This window comes from Aquila chrysaetos, chromosome 5 (genome assembly GCF_900496995.4).
Source record: "Aquila chrysaetos chrysaetos chromosome 5, bAquChr1.4, whole genome shotgun sequence".
Taxonomy (NCBI): Eukaryota; Metazoa; Chordata; class Aves; order Accipitriformes; family Accipitridae; genus Aquila; species Aquila chrysaetos.
Window position 1 is genome coordinate 66,153,744 of NC_044008.1, and position 18,161 is coordinate 66,171,904.

The 18,161-nt window shown below is 36.4% G+C and overlaps 1 protein-coding gene across 8 annotated transcripts in view; it reads left to right on the top strand.

Moving 5' to 3' along the window:
- B3GNTL1 (UDP-GlcNAc:betaGal beta-1,3-N-acetylglucosaminyltransferase like 1) overlaps nt 1-18,161 on the top strand; it is a 133,439-nt gene that overhangs the window by 54,946 nt on the left and 60,332 nt on the right. The gene's annotated exons all lie outside the window — the stretch shown is intronic.

The window sequence follows — 18,161 nt, forward strand, 5'->3', positions numbered from 1 at the left end:
CCTGGTAGATGTGCTTGTATTGTCATGAAAACTTGATGCGCCTTTTTTTTTTTTTTTAACTTTTAGAAGAGAAAAGAGGTAAATGGTAATTTTATATCTTATTTTTCTAATTTATCTCAAGAACTGCTACTTGTGCTTTGCTGTTATTCTTTCCTGCTTTAGCAGATTGGAAGCTTCTGAATCTGATCTTTTAAGTGGATATGTGTAGATTTTTATGGAAATTTGTATGTCCGCAGCTGCTAGAAAATGAGAGAGTATATGCCAGTGAAGGATGACAGATTGCCAAATAAGCCTACCAAACTGAGGTCTGGAAAAAATAGGAATTTCCAAGCAGGCTAGAGGTTTATCAAAGAGGAAGAAAGCAAGCCAATTTGAGTACTTTGCACAGCTGTCTCAACTGAGATATTTCATCCATGTGATACTTTATAATAATTTGATGCCAAAAGTAATACGTAAACATTTCTTTTTTATTTTGAATCAGTGGCATAGATAAAATTGGTTTCATATGGTCAAAAGCTCCTGCATTTCTAAACAAAATAATCAAAAGCTTGGCTCATCCTGCTTTTGCAAAATACTGCAGCTAAGTAACAACTACATTTTCGGAATCATCCAGTAAACATGAGACTTCTCTGATCATAAATCAGAAGAACCGACACTTTTCTGCCTTTCTAACTGCAAGAAGTTTTTTTTATTTGGTAACAATGTACGTAATAAAAATCTTACTTTGAATTGAAGGGTGATGGTTTTAGATTCTTTCACAAATTAAATAGCTGTACTAAGTGAACATGTATTTTCTTAGGTGTAGGTAAGCAGATACTGCTTTCATATTACCGTGCCTGTAGGTAAGCAGATACTGCTTTCATATTACCATGCCTTTAGGTCTCTAGTTCTTGATTTCCACCATCAGAAATGTATAAGGAATGTTCAGTAACATACAGGATGTTCATACTCCAGTGAACTGGATATGAGTACTCCAGTTCATGTGTTTGGAGATATCTAATGACAAAGAGAATGCATTTGCTAGGTAGAAGTGCAACAGATGCCAAACAGCTGTGAATCGTCTGTATTCTGTAATGGAAGAAGTGAGAACCTTTAAGCCTGAATTGAAGAAAGATTTTGTTGGTTTGTTTGTTTTAGCACAAAACTGACTGTTTTAACCCTTTTTCTCCACTCCTAATTGCATGTTTAGCTAGTTATCCTTAGATTAATAAATAATTCTTTTGGCTGCTAGTCCCTCTTTAAGCCCTTTAGATTATATCTCATTAGAAGTCAGTAAAAACAAAGTGTCAATTTTAAAGTAGGATCCTGTTTTGTCCTTTTAATGTCAAGTGACATTAAGTGCACATAAGTAGCTGACCTTCACACCTACCAATATAAACAACTTAAGTAATATGCACTGCTTTTGCATGTATAATGCCATCGGACTTTTAGTCCTTTGATACCCAGAGATATCCTGCTATTGTTCAGTCCCCTTCATTTTCTTGACATGCAGGCCTCTGCTGCTGCCTCTTTTTCTTTAAGATTTGCAGTCCATTTTGTCTGTTGTTTTTCCTTCTCTAGCAGATGATTTCTTTGTATCCCCTGGGTTCATCCACTTTTCCTCTGTATCAACCACCCTCCCTGCCAGAATTCTGTGCTCCATCAATAAAGGCATAATTTGGAATACAGTTAGACAACAAAATGCCTCTTTTTCCTTAGCCTTTGATTGTTTTCAATCAGAAAAGAATAGTTTTAAACCTAAATACTTCTACCTTTCTCATCAAACATGAATGGCTTTCCCTCTCTCACCCTGACAGCTTTTTTTATGCAGTTGCAAGGTCCAGCAATCTTTTTGCTGAACTCAGCGTGTTGTTTCAAATCTAATGCACAAGTGCTCTCCACAGACACACAGAGCCTTCTTAGATGCTTGCTGTGCAACCCTCAGAGCATATCACAATTTAATAGAATGGTTTGCTATGTCCACTGGACAGCGAGTCTGCTAGATGCCAGGAATGGGATAAGAAATGCTATGCGTGTGGGGTTTTCTTTTTCAGAGAATTGGTAGAAAGAAAAGGATTGGGAAGCTTACTGAGGACTGTAGTTTTGAAAGTTGTCTTGAGAGGTATGGGAGGAAAGAATCTGAAACGAGAGAGGGGAGTTCAAGAAAGGTAATTTGTATGCAAAAGACTGAGAGGAGAAGGCAAAATTAACAATACTGGTTTGTCTACCTTGGAAACTGAAATTGCCAAATCTTTTCCAATCTCTTGGGGGTTTGTTTTTCATGGCTTAGTGTGAATTTGGTGAACCATCAAAAGAGCTGTATTAGCACTCAGAAATTGCTTTTAATGGTAAAAAAATCAATGATTAAAAATGCCAGTTGTTGGAATGAAATAACAGACGGGGTGACTGTTTCTGGATTGTCTTCCTGCTCTTGCTTAACAAGTCTGACACTAAAACTGCTGTTCTGTACTTTGTGAATTGAAGCATGAAGATGCAGTGAGTGTGTTTGGGCATGAGCTTCTTACATGTTTGGATCAAAGGGACTGGTGTATGAAAGACTCGGTGACTTACTGTCACTATGGCAGTTTGTGTGTGAAGGCAGCTTGGAGTTCTGTATATGCAACATTGTTATTAAGTTGTTATTGATGTTAAACAAAGGATTAGGGTTTTTTCTTTTTTAATCTGGACCAAAGCTTTGTGAGTTTTGATGGCTTTTTTTTAATGAATGCAAACATATTGAGATAAAGGTTATTCAGTGTTTTGCCTACTTTTTAGGCTTTTCTTCCTTTAAGTTACAAATTAGTGTTGTCTCTGTCCTTAATGCAGAATCAGACTTTGACTAATATCATGGAAGAACTGGGGTTTTTTTGTTTGTGTTTTAAAGCATGTATTTTAGTAGCTAGTATATTTACACAAGACACAAAAGATGATTATGCAGCTTAGAAGCCAATAGGTTTAGGTTTTATTTGACATTTTCTTCACTGATAAAGCGGTTTTAGCAATATGATTTTTATTTTGTATGTTAGACGTTTTAGGAAGTGCTATCTTATTGCTTGCTAATTTATTCTTAATTTAAACAGGCAGTAGCATCTTTTAAGGTAAGCATTTAAAGAGAGACATGCTTGCATTTTTGCATCTTTTAGATCTGCTACAGGATTGGGTATAAAGCAGTTCTTTTTGTACATCAGAATCAAAGAAAATGCATAATGTTACAGAGATGTAACAAATGTCAGTTGCTTGAGAGAATTTTAGAGAAGGCATTCAACAATTTAAGGTGGTCATGATATGACAGCAGCTAAAAGTGCTTATTTTCCTGGTGTTATGTTATAAAACAATCAAAGCATCACTTTTTGAATTATTTAATGGGATGAGGTCTTGAAAACCTACCAAAAAATCTGGTATTGTTCTATGTAGATGGAGAAAAACAAAGAGTTCTTGAGGTTATGCTGCAAACAAGCACATGCTTCCTAAGTAAATGTCCAACAAATTCAACATATAGCAGAGAACATTATAAAAAAAAAAAAAAAAAAAATGCTAGAAGAGCCAAGAAGTCCATCACCTACTGCTGTGGCAGAATTCCACTCTACTGTTCCTTTCCACCTGCTATGAAAATGCACCATGCTACGTTTTGGAGAAAAAGACCTGTTTCACTTCACTCAGTTGGATGCCACACTTAACAGAGGTTTTAGAAGTTTTTTCATCAAGAAATGTATTTAAACCAACCCTTTTTTCTCACAGGTTAGAGTTCTAGTTTCATTTGAGTCAGTGTCTGTATGTCCACAGACTGTGGGGCACCCTGATTTTACTTCTAGCCTTCTTACCACAGACATCATCACATGCCATGAGAGGTTACAATTACACTTGTTTAAGAAAAAAAAAAAAGGAGGAAAAAAGAAAAATATTATTATGATTTGTATAGACCCAAGATACATTCTGTTGATTGCTCGTGGTCTTTAAAGAACTGTACACAGTTCAGGGTATTTCTGGGTCACTGCTTTTTCTATTTTGGTGGTGGAGGTGTATAGGTATATGCTCCAGTGCTTTTATATTGTGTTTCCTTCTGTTTCCTTATAAGCCTTTGAGAAAGAAGCTGAGGGATGTTTGGATAGAAAGCTGGAACTTTTATGTGGAGTTGACATAGTTAGGGCACTATAATAATGCCTGTTGATAGACAACTCCCTGAAAAGGAAATGAAAATGATGTTTATAAAACAACACAATGTGTATTTCCAGAAGAATTAAGTGAGGCAGTGTGCAAGAAGATGAGGTAATCACAGGCAAATGTGCTTCTCTTTTTGTCACTGGGCTTTTCTGTCGTGTCTACTATCTTTAAGCAATAATGGCAAAATGAGATTATGTTTATATTTTTCTACCTCTTCACAGTGGGGAATTATGGGTGAATTCCAGTTTGTACTGTGCATGTTGTGTCTGGCTCTTTGAAGTTTGGTTTAAAATGTGTCATTTCTAGGCATTTTATTGAAGCAGATTTTTTTTGGTGAGAGCAGTTGTCACAGTATCCTGAGAGGCCTGTAGTGTTCTCACTCTGTTCTTTCCCCCTGTGATGCCCTGCAAGTTCTTTTCTCTGTTTCTGGCTTTTGATTTTATTTTTCTTTAATTTTCTCATAGAAAACATTAAGAGGAGGGACTAAGATGTGATCCATTTGTCAGCAAGTTTGTTCCTCTTCAGATGCATAATTTTTGAGAGCACAGAAATTCTAATTTAAATAAACCTTAGTGCAGGAAAGAGACTTAAAAATAAGGGAAAATACGACTGAAAGACCTGAACTTGAATATATAAAAAGCCCATCAAGTTTTTCAGACATAATGGAATCAGATTGCAAGATGTGGTGAGAAAATAGCTGCTATGAACTAAGGCTGTCAGTTGCTGGGAAAGATTTTTATTGCAGAAGAACAACCTACAAGGATATAAAGAAAAAGCAGAACTGAAAGTACAGGTATAGTAAAAGAAAAACTAAATTTCCAATGAGTTGATAATTCCAATCAACATAAAAATTTGGAGAATGTAGTAAGAACCTTTTTTACCAAGAGGAAGTTACACCTCACAAAAAATAAAATTCAGCCATGCAAATGTGCCAGAAGGAAACCTAACTCTGTGCTAGGAAGGGTGGCACAGGTAATTTATTTTGCTCTCAAACAATTTGGTAGGGCCATCAAATGAAGAATGATAAATGGGTTCTGTTTTTTTTTATTTAGAGAAGTAAAGTGTTGGAAAAGGTATAAAATCTTGTGTGTAAAAGCTGTATTTCATTTTTATGGTTTACAGCTTCTAAAAACGACAGCATATCACTATTTGATTGTTATGAGTTGAAATGTTGCCAGAATGGTGTGGTTTTATGCCTGGTACTTAAGAGTATCTGTCATATAATAGTCTTGTGAACTATGATATCAGAAAAGCCTAAATGCTACTTAAAAGAAAACTAAACTCAGACCTCTACCAGGTATTACTGAGTTACAGCAGAATGGAAACATGACAAAGAACTTGAAACTGAGATTGTCACCACCACAAAAGCTGTTTAATTAAAAAAGAAACCAACAAAACAACCCAACAAAAAGCCTAGACCACCTGTCACTGAGGGATGTTTAAATGTGCAGCAGTTGATACTGGGAATTCATGCAAAAATGCAAAAAAACGCAAACAACCAAACCACCAAATCCACAACCCTGTAGGATTTATATATGTATTCTATGTTCTGAAAAGATCACAAATTAAAATCCATGCAGCCACTGTACTCAGTATAAATAGTGGCAAAACATAATAGAGAAAGTGGTTGCATTTTATAGTCTCTTCGCCCCATGAAGAGATTATTAAACAGGAGTAGAACTGAAGAAGGCGAAGATTTACCTGCCATATTTTGCAGTGAAGGACAAGTGAAAAAGAGATGGACTGTGAGTTTCTAGCTTCAGAAACAGAACAGTCAGAGCTCAGTGGATCAGCAGTGTCACTTGGAGTGCACTGAGCTGAGCAATATGGAAATTAAAACCAAGGAGATACTTTGGAAATCTATAGGAAAAAGCAGGCCAAGAAGTCAAGTTTAAACTGATTAAGGTTATTGGCGTTGCCACTGTCTCCGCTGAACCAGCACTGAGTTCTCGTGACTGTGTTACTGAACTGGCTGAATATTAATAACATCTATAGAGGCATGTGGCACAAGCATGTCCCCTGCTTGTTCACAGTTTGTCTATATGTCCTAATGTTTGTTTATATTAAAAGTAATTTCACTTACAAGAGCTAACACATAAGTGTCATTAATCGTTTTTCAGGGTACTATTTAGGAATACAGTATCTGTTTACATGCATTAAGGAGCGTTTGCAGGAACGAAACCACTTTAGTTCTCTGACCAGGCTGCTACGTGTTGCTTTTAGTACACAAAACCTAAATGTTCTTCAGCTCCTTTTTTGTTTGCATAGACTGCAGCCTCATCTTTCTGGATGTAGTTAAGAGTCCTGCTGTCGGATACTGTCCTGCACCCTTTTTTACAAGTCTTTATTTCTGAATACATAACATCTCCTTCTTTTTCTTTTATGGTGAGTTCACTTATTTCTCAGTTGATCTTTCAATTGAACATAATTCTCCTGCTTTCAAAACGTTAGCTCTCTTGTCCATGTTTGCAATATTGTTCATCCCTTATCCCATGTGTTGGATGGTGGTACAACCCTTTCAAATGCTTCTTTTGTTGTTGCTATCCTTCTACCTTGGGAATCTTCAAGAAATTCAAGGAAGTGCAGTATAAATGGTAGATCTATTTTGTGTTTTGTGTAGCTTGTCAATTCCTGATTGGTAAAATACTGATGCACAAGAATGCATAGATTACATGTATAACAAAGCAGTTATAAACCAAAAGTTTCATACTCACTCTTAAAATGCTCATACAGAATAGCTATGTTATCATACCTATGTACTTGGCTTCAAAACCATCCTTCCAACTGTGTATGGTTTTGTTCCTCTAAATCTCTGAATCATTTTCTTTGAGTTCTGTGGGTCAGAAAGTAAACGGACTTTCCTGTGTTCAGAGATCCAAGTTTCTTATTATGTGTATAAATAAAATTTGAGATATCTTTCAACTATTTTGAGTAAAGCTTACTTGCGTTTTTATACTTTTAGAAAATAGCCTGGGATAGGACATTTTGGTGGAGAAGGGTTTAAACCTAAAGGAAATTTGTATCCTTACCTATAAGTATTTGATCAAGTTGTATGTCATTGAGAGCTAAATTCTTTTATGCAGATCATAATTTAAAATATAATCGAAATGCGTAATTTGTTAAAACAGAACATTATTTTTTTTCTTCAGTTTCTTCAGTTCTTTAGTTAGTTGAGTGGGGGATGATGCTCTCAGGAGATGGAATCATACCCTTTAACAATACAAGAGAAGAACAGTGCTTACAATTTAATAATTATACAAATATTCACCATGCATCTTTATATTCTTGTTCTTTGGCTTTCTCATGTCAGATCCCTGCATTTCAGTGTCAAAGAAATGTTAGCAAACATCAGCTACATTCCATTGTATGGTTGATTTACATTTCACATCATGACCAAAGTAAAGAATGAACTGAAACCAGAATCCAGTGCCATCTAGACTTTGAATGTGGTTCTTGGATTGGAGATCCATGTTGCCAAAAAAAAAAAAAAAAAAGAAAGATATCTTGCAATAAATTAAAAATCACACTCTATAATTCACTAGCTATTGTGTGATTATACAGAAGCTGGCTGGACACTTATAGTGGGAAAAGCCAACAAGAATTTTTCCTTGTGAGATCTTTCCAAATGCTTCCTTCAGCTGCTGCTGTAACAGTAAATAAACACAAGACAATAAAAAACAAGGATAAAATGATTGAGCCTAAATCCCTTAATTACAAGATTTATATAACCAGGTAAGTGTGTTAAGAAGAGAAGGGTCATGAAAAAATCCTTTACTTTTTTAGTAAAAGTGCTGTATAATATGTATAATATAATCAGTTTTGGAAATAATGGAAATGTAATCTCTTAATGAGAAATGTGATAAATCTTCAGAAAATAGTAAGCTACTGTACATAGGAAGAGTACAGTCTGTGCTTTCAGGGCATTTCCCAAGATAAATTTACCTCATGAATAAGGCCTTTAGTTGTTAACTGTTGAAAAGAATCTAAAATAGAAGACACATAGGGTTTTTTCCAAGTTGAAAACTACATCAAGGAGTTCATTATGATGCACGCACATAAGATCAGCTGCTCTGTGGTTTAGTACTTGTGTCAGCATTTTTTGTATAGTAATGTTTATTCTTAATTCTGTCAGCTGCATAAACTTAAAATGAATCTAAAGATGTGGTGTATTTGAGCACCAGAGGGAAGTGGTTCTTTTTTAGGTTTGTTTTTTTTTTTTTTTTTTTTTTTTTTTTTTTCTGGTAAAGTGAACAGTTGGCCTTACTCTACTAGCATCTCAGGAAAAAAAAAAAAGAATAAAAAACAGTATGTGAACATGGTTATCAGTAGTAAATGTTGGCCAGCTTTTGGCCACAGTACTAATTATGAAACAGATTAAGAATTTATTTATGGTATTGACATCAAACTAGTTACCATACAGTATACAGTGGATTGTGAAGTGTGCGCAAGAATTTTGTTTGAAGATGCCTATTTTTACTGTCCAACAGAAAATAAATATCACCAGCTGAAGAATGGTTGAGTGACTCATTTAGGGGGAGGGGGGGAAGCTAAAGACTGTATGGCTTTCTAACTTCGCACAGAAGTGACTGAATTTGAACGTTTTTATTTCTTAAATTATAAAGTAGCTGTTATTTCACTACTTTAGGCTCCAAGAAAAAAAGAACAATGCATGTAGTATTCAAGTAAAGTGCTTGTTTGTGTGATTGGGGAAAAAAAACCAGAAAATGTTTTCAGCTCATTGTCAAAACCTCTACGTCTGGCATAAACTTTTTTAAAAATTGCATTGTTTCCATTTAAATCCCATTATTATTCTCATCTCACAGCCTTCGATTGTTGATTTCTATTCAGCTTCTACTTTCTCAAGTATCTTTTTCTAATAATTACTTGAGTTTCAGCCAGTCAAGAGATATGTGGACTGTTCTCTACTCACTAGTAAATTTAGGTTCTATATGGATTCACAGATTTGACCTTCATTGTGCACTTAGCTTAAATGGAATGTATTTGCTCTTGGAAATGAGAACATACACTCAGAATTGTAATACAAAATTGTGTGACTTAAACCATCACAGGATTGATCTCTAAAAATAGTGAAAACTTGATTAAAAAAGGATGCATATTTCTGTCTTAATAATTAACCATTTCTTAGGTTCTTGATACCGGTTTTTTTGTGGCTCTTTCAAGGACTTAACCATCATTAAAGATCAGCATTGTCAAGTCTGGCTCATTGGTTTCCAAGAACATTGGGACAAACAAAAGTCTGTCATGATACCATGCCATGATTTAATATTTTGGGGGGAATGCAACGGGCATATATACACCAATGAAGACCATATAAAGGTTTATATGTGCTACTCTCTATTTGGGCAGAAATGTTTGGATTATTTGCCTGAATTTATAGTCACTGAACATGAATAGCAGTGTCTTACATAAGGCAATATGACATAGTCATTTGCAAAGGTATAAGAATAGGTTGGATGATACGTGAAGCCCTGGAATAATTAAGAGTGTGGAAAGTCACCTCTGTAACATGTTAAGCAAAAGCTTATAGAAGAAACATCACAACTCTGTCTTTCAAAATCTTACTTCATTCTATGTCTGGTATCTAGAATTTCTGAGACCTTTCTCATCGTCACCTAAGTGTCGTAGAAACACATCTGTCTGTTCTCTGAACCTTAAGCTACAATGTACTGTAGTCTCTAAAATCAAAACTACTTTCAAATATGCTTCTGAATATAGCTGAAACCAGAGCACAAAAATGGTTGGGTTTTCTATTAACTTTTCTTAAGCTGGAACTGAGCTCCTCTAAAGGACTATTTTACTAATTAGTTTATTTTGGCAAGTAAGCCAGCAGTCTGACAGAAAGGTCCTTTGGTATAGAATCCTGGTGTGCAGTCTTACACTGAGTAAGTCCATTACCTGTCCTAAGGGACTGGAAAGCTTTTCTTTTGCAACATCTGTAGAGGTGAGCTGTAACTGCTTGTTGTCTTTCATTTAAGTGTGAGTTTGTCTGTTGCCATTGAAGAATATCTCACCCACATCCGAGTCAGAAAAACCTGCTGTTTGATTTTTCCATCTGAGTAGTGTTTTCCCTTGTCTATTTTGAAGCCTTTTCTGAAGGACTTCTGTTTTTATCCTTTAATCTGAACATCATATTCTACATTCAGATCTGCATTCTTGATGCTTGTACTGTCTGGAAAATGGCCAAGAGAAGTCCTATTGCAATTGCTTTTGAATTTTGAATGAGTCTCAGCTTCAAGATTCATCACTTGCTCAAGCAAGAAACTAGAGCAAACCTAGCCATAGGAGAAGCACTGGCTAACCTCATTCCAACCTTGTTAGCTTCAAAGACATCTGCCATGGATTTACTCCAGGGAAGTCTGGTAAAGGAGTCTTTGCAGCTGAATATGCGTCCCATTTGGTTGCCAGTCCAGAGACTCTGCTGAGCTTCAGGCTTTCCATGGAAATAAATGCAAGCCTCTGTGAAAGACCTCCACATTGAAGGAAAAGTATCTGAATTAGGAACAGATTAGATCTTTCATACTTTAAGGACTCCCATGCCACTCTGCTGGTGGTGTCCAAGAGGGGAGTATTCTGTTCTTCATTGCCTTCCCCCATCTGCACAACAGGCTAAATTCCTGCAGTTGTTTTTCGTGACATCTTTCAGCCAGCATTCATGATTGCAGCATTTCCAGATTTCTAGTTTCTGCAAAGCAGTCCTGTCTCGTTGTTTTCAGGAGAAATGAAGACTATGATGACATCTATAGCAAAAGCAAAATTAGGATTAGAGTGAAGACCTCCACCTTGCTTGCTTGGTTGATTTTATATGTGGGATTAAAAGTGAAATATGATCAATCTGATCTGGGCTGTAGTATTGTATAATTGCCACATTAGCCTATTTACTTAGAACACCAGTATCCAGCTGTACTTGGAAATTTGAAATAAAAAATGTGTGATCAGCAAGTCCTTTGCTGTTTACAGCTGAACCAAATGCAGCTTTGATGTACAATATTTTTTCATGTTATTAAGCAGTACTGTGGTTGTAGAGAACTACTGAGAACTGTCCTTACTGTGGAAGTCATCTTCTCAGAAGTCATGGCTCACACACAGCAGTTAATATTTAATGTTATCAGAAAGTAAGTGGCTGTTACCTCTGTGTATACTACAGAGACAATAGCATTGTCATGTCTCCAGGTCATTTTGTATTAGGTCCTTTATGGTTGTGTTGTAGATGCTGTTGCGTTACCTGCAAAAGCTGTGAAAATGAGAAAGGTAAATGTGTAGAAGACTTCTAGTTAACAGTGATACGGGAAGTAATAGACAGAAAACATTACAAACTATATTTTATTTTCACAGAATTGTAAATCAAAGTTGTGTGTGTTCATTTCTGTCCTTTGTTAGTCTAAACAAAACAGCAGTGGCATTTTTATTTTTTAACAAAGCATCATTCAGCATAAAGTTTGTCTTAGAGTGAATACCTATTTCAGATTAATTTCAGTAAAATCTTGGCTTCTGTGTTTAAATGCACTTCACTGTATTTTTAAGCTGTGGTTCTTTGACATTTTAGTTTACATAAATCCTACCCTCTTTCTCTCCTTTCTACATGATCCCACCGATTTCCTTGCTGGTACAAGGGTTTAGATGACTTAATGAGCCAATTCAGCTCTTCACAAAGAAAAGAAAAAAGTTTTCCTGTTTGTTTGATATACTGAACTACTTCATCAAGGTGTGGAGGAGCATCTATGCTGGCACAATGGAAGGAGGAGGCAGAAGCAAGGCAGTTGTTAACTTAGATTGGTATAAGGGTTGCTTCCTAAGGTTCCTTAAGAGCTGCTGAGCTTGTCTAAGAATTCATTGTCACCCAAAAAACCCCACTGACAGCAGGGCAGCCCCAGCACCCTCTCTTGAGCCATTTCTTGTGCTTGACTCCTCCTGAATGAGCCAATTTAGCTTGCCAGTCAGGTAGGAAATAAGGAGAGAAAAATAATTTTTTTTTTTTTTTGCTTGGTTAGCAGGCTGAATTGACTTGCTGAGGGTTCAGACAAACAGCAGGGCTGTAGCAAGGGAAATAGTGGGGAATGTGTGGCCAGGAGGGAAGGAGCAGCAGATCTTCTTCACAACCACAGTGGTGTGCAGTTACGTCAGCTCAGTTTTGCAGAGCTTCACATTCATGGTGCAGCTACATAATGCAGCAGAGCTGATCTCATGGCTTACTGCCACCAAAAAGTTCAGCCAAGCTCCTCCCTCTCTCTTCCTCTCACTTCCTTTTTTTTCTCATTTGTTGGTATCCTTTTTTGCCAGCTTAGTAAGCTGAATCAGTTCATCATATAGCTGAGGGAGTGACAAAACCGATGCAAGGGGAGGGAATGGACTGAGGCCAGGAAGGGATGGTGGGCATGGGGAATATGGGGCCACCTCCTCCCCTTTTGGCTATGGATCAGTGCAGATGAACTCGTGGTGCAGCACTTTCGGTCAAAAGGGAGAGTGGTAACAATCTGACAGAAGTTATTTATTTCTCCAAATTTCACTCCCCTTTATCTTGATGAGTAATCAAACTGTCTTAGCATCTCTTCATTGCCTTAATACATTGTCTTCCTTTCAAATGTCACCAGTCCAGTCACTCTTGCCCTTTAATGTGGTTTTCAGAAGAACTTACACTTGCCCTAGATATACATCAAGAAATAGAATAAACCAAGTTTGTTACAATTACACTCCATCATTGCAGTTTATATGAACTATTGTCTATGCACATTATTTTAAAGCAAAAATAATGAAGAAAATTAAATATTTGATTCATACATTTATGAATATGACTTATGGAAAGTTCTGCTTTTCTTTTAGCATTGTTTTACTGATTTGTGGGTGGAGCAGTTGGGTGAAGGGTAGTCTCAATGTTTGAAGTATTTTCACATGAAGACTTAAAAGTTGTATTTATGAAAAAAGTTTAAACTAAGATAGCAACCTTATTTAAAAAAAAAAAAAAAAAAAAGAAAACCTATATGTTTTGGGTTCCTGTTTAAAAAGACAGTCTGGTAAAGCTGAAAGAGGGATTTAGCTGGGGAGGAGCATTGCTGGTGATGGTGACTTTTCTAACAGGCTGTTTATACGGTAAAGTACCAGGAAAAATTACTGGCAACTGTATGTATGTTTCAGAAGAACACAGGGGAATAGGTCTTGTATACTCAGTGTTGTATACCCAGTCTTGTATAGACAGTAACTGATAATGTTTTTTAATGTCTTTTTTTTAAATATTATAAATACTTTGTAGGTGAACAAAGCCTGTTATGTTACAGAAATCTTAGTTGAGCCACTGCTTAGATAAGAGATTTTTCTGCAATGCCAGCTGGTTTTGCCTAGCTTCACTTTCATAGTCACATTTCTATAAGGGCATTCTAGGAGGATATGAGCATCCTGTCCATAAAGCAGGAGAAGCAGTACGATATATACACAGAATCTTCGTGATCAGGGCAAATGTCTACTTCCAGTTTTAGCAACAGGAGAGTTTAAGGCTTTTTCACAACTGAGACATTGCATTAAGTAGCTAGTCATTTAGTAAAGCATTTTAACAATGGTGTGTGTTAATATCAGCCCTTCTTCAGATGTAGCTGGGGCAAATTCAGTTCACAGTCATAATGCTTCTGAGTTTACAGTATTCTTATGCTATAAACGAAACCTACATGACATTTGTCTATTGAAAAACTTCAAAGGGATTATCCAGACAGATGTTTTTCCTTTTTTTTTTCCCCTCTTTCAGTTTGCACTGATCCTAGCTTGATGTTAGCTGCAACTCAGAAATTTTCCTATGGGTTTTGTTTATGGTTCTGTTCATCTTTAACTCGCAAGCTTGAAGAAAACACCTCTGAAATCACAGGTATCTTTATTAGTTGATAGCAAGGATTGCTGCAGATGCAGAGGAAGTATGTATTTTCTTGCAAAATATAAATTGATCATTTCCATGTAACTGTATTTTGCTAGATTGTCATCTGTAGTCATTTCACTGCTTTATTTACAGGTCATCCAAATACATTCTCTTAACATTAGTTTTAATCTATTCTGTGTATTTCCTACTAGTTCATAACCCTCATGCTTATTTGGCATAGGAGAATTTAACTGCTCTTTGCTGGGGAATCAGTAATTAGATCTGGAAATTCTAGCAATTACTGTGATTTCTCCCTTAAAAAAATAAACTGTAATTCAGGTTAGCTTTGTTAGGGAGTGTAGAACATTTATAAGTTCAATGTGCTGTCCATTAGACTAGTATCCCTTGATTAAAAATAAAAGTGCATGCTTTAGAGAAGCTTCTTGGGGAACTTGTAGAGCTAATTTGAGGTAAGTATTTGGAAAAAATGAAGAGAAGTATTTCATACAATATAAACTGAGTCTTATCTAACAAAATGGATTTTCGGAAAATGGAAGTTGGGGACCAAACTCTAATGAACTGAAACAATCCTTGCCTTCCTAGTCTATGGAATTTTAATTTGCTTGTTTAGAAAGCATAACAGTGGTTATAGAAGCATACATTTAAAAGCACTTTAAAATCAGCAGGGCATTTAAGGAATTTGAGACACCTGTAGGCCTTGAATAATGCTAATTGATATCTGTGGAGACTTTATGAAATCCACACAAAAGGTAGAATTTTGAGTGGCTTAAACCTTTATTTACAATTCAATACTGACAAGAAGTTGCTGAAGCCTCTCTCCTCCTTCCAGTCTCGCCCCTTTAACCTCTGAATTACTGAACTGGATGGAAATGTATCCATCAATTAAATGTTGCTGTAAGCTTCAAAGGCTCGAACAAAAGTTAGGGGTGCATATCAAAGTTCCTTAGAGCTTTTCTAACTTTTAGAGCTCTTCAAAAATCAAAAGCAAATTACATTTCTACTTGTATCCAGAGTAGTACTGAGTCCAGTGTTAAGATAAAAACATAAAAACTGGCTGCAGCAGATGCAATGTTGCACCTGCAAGCACTGGGTATTTTTCAGATCTTTGCATGTACGTATATACATTACATATGCATCGTTTGAGTTACACAACAAATATATGGCATACGAGTGGGTTCTTAAGAATCTGGCAGTTGGGCATTCTAATGTCCTTCTTATGTCTCATTCCCATAAGAAGGAGGATACCTCTTTGTTCGTGGTCTACTAAGCATTGCAGTTTTTAATGTGACATAGCTTGACTGGGCTGTTAGCGTGAATGTTAGAATGAATGGCAATATTGGCTTTCACTGGGCAGTGCAAAAAAGTTCTGTATGGATTTTAAAATAGTAATTCATCTTGTAAATACCCCTAGAAGCCTTGTTTGACAGCTCATTGTTTAAATCCTTTAATCTAGGGAATTTGTCCTTACATAGGATTTCCAGCAAAGCTCTTTTCCTGCTGGATTCGTACAGTTATTTTAATAGCATCACAGCTTGCAATGCCACATCCAGTAATCCTGTATTAAAAGCACTAATAACTTCTTGAAAATGTATTACTCCGCTCTATGCATGAAATTTTTAATTTGAGTTAACTTCTTCAGTTTGTGTTGGGAAAGGCAGTGGGGCCAAATCTGATTTCTTTCCCGTATACTGTGGCAGAGAAGTTGAACAGAATACTTCCTCGTTTTTCAGGGTTCCCTCTTTTGGGAATTACAGACAAAATTAAGGGTGGATTAAGGCAAGACCCATGGCTCAGGATTCATTGTATGTGAATCCCAGGTCAAAGGACCTGCCTATCAGAAAATGTGGTAAACTGCCATAGGGGGTCAAGGGAAGAAAATGACTTGGATGTGTTAGTAGTGCTGGTAGATTTCTGTTGTATCTGAGGTTGAGTTAGGCTGTCTCCCAGATTCGTGACCAGGGGGTCATGTCTCTTCTTCCTGATTAAACTGGATGTAATAATGCTAACATTTCTGTGACAAGCTTAAAAGGTTGTCGGATGAAAATGGATCATGTTTTCAGCTGGTAATGGTCTGTATAGCTGCCTAGATGAACCCAAAATATCTGCGTCTTAGAAAGATAACTGAGCAGATGAGTGCACTGTTCAATCTCATTGAATCTGCTCTGTGTTTTCTGTTTGCTTGAACATGCTTGAATGAAGACAAAGAGTGGACTTATGCAGGCTCCCCATTATTATTTCAAATAGTTTATCTGAATTTTCAGGTGGGTGAAGCTGATTATTTGTTGTTGACAGAAGGACTGTGTAGGGAACTTGTCCTAACAAGCAGTAATTGTGTGATTAGGAGAGTTTAATGAAGAAAAGGAATTCTAATTCATTCATAGTATTTGGTTTGTTGACAGTTAATGTCATTTTCATTGAATGAAATATATCAGTGACACTTATATTTTCAAGCTATTTGGAAGTGCTGGTATTCTGAAGCTCTATTGTTTGCATCTAAGACCAAAGTTAGAACATGTAGAAATTGGAAAATATTCTTCAAAAAAAGTAGAAAACTAGTTATATTTATCCTTGTTCCAACAGTTACTCAAGGTCTGTTTTTTTATGATGTGCTCTGTATTAATACAGGTGTATTAATTCCAGATGCATTGATCTGGAATAGTTTAAGTTTGAGAGTGATGAAGACTTGGTTGCCACTTTTTGTTAAGAGTGGCTTTAAGAGCAAATGCTGCCCTAATTCTGTGCTTTGTGTTCATTGTGAACTTGCATCCAGACTTACTAGTTGATTTTCAAGTGTATGGGAGGGGAAATATCTATGTGGACATTTTTCTTGTGTGTTATTTTGAAACAAGAAGGATGGCAAACACCTGGACTAATGTATAATTTTCCTGAGCGATGAGGGTTTTTTTCTAGTGTGATATAGAGAAACAAACACGTTAAAAAAAATGCCTCAAAATATTGGCAGCATCTGCCAATAGTATAGTCTGTACATAACAGGAGAGTTTCTGCTAACAAAGAGGGGGTACGAGATCCTAGCATTTGAAATGGCTTAAGTATTCCTACTGGCTTCTTCAGGGGTGATTGATCTTCGTTGCAATTCCTTCCATGAAGACAGTAAAGTAGATGCTAGTAGATGGTGAATCAAGAATATAACTTTCTCACCTTAGTAAACAGATTTCTATAAGTAAGCCTCCTAATGTTTCAGCCCATGTATTAGAAATAAAACTCCAGTGTGATGTCTGCTTTCCATCATTCTGATTATTCTGCTAACGGAAGTCAGTGCTCTCCGTGAGCAGTTTCCACATGCCTATTTTCAAAGATTTGCAAAGCTCCAAGTGTAGAGTCTGAAAAAGTATCTGGTCAAAGCAATATCTGGAAAGATTTAAGTACCAGTAGAGTACGAGTGGATAAAGTGTTTCTGCACCTTAAATCCTTCTTGACCACTGAGCTGAATTAGTAGAGTTTTCACAGACTTTGCTGAGTAGAAGCTTAGCGCTCTGGTCACTTTTTGGGCTCTCCTTATTTTTCTAAAAATCCCTCACCTTTTTTTCTACTTTTTGTTTTTGTTGGTTGGTTGAGTCTTCCTTGTCTTTTCTTTGATAGTGGCATTTTTGAAAGCCAGAAGGTTATAAACGGGGCCTTTCTTCCTAGGGACAGGATAGGCTGTCTTACTAGATACTGAAGTTTCAAGCCAAGGACTCACTGAGGATGGGGGAAGGGGTGACACGGGTGGTGGTGGGGAAGAGGGCAAATGAATGTAAACATCAATGTCTCAGAAATTCAGATAGTTTGTAGTATGATGAGACTGTAGAATCATATAAGGTCTTTTGCTGAGAAATAATTTGCATTTGGAAAAGGGCATATTTGAAAGTTCCATAGTTACTGAATGAAACTTGACAGCACTGATTTATTTACGTTCACAGATACACAGCAAATGTAACTTGATTTATTCACACATTACTTTTCTCTGCTTTGGAGAGAGCAGGGCCCCAGAAATCTTCTATTATTTTGGAAGGGAACAATACAAAATAAAATTGGTAATATACAATATTTCTCTCCCAAACAAAAATTTTCTAAGGGAAAATTTGAGATAGCTTGAAGCTTAAAACTACTAAGGTAGTAGCCTAGATTTCATGAGGAAAAACCG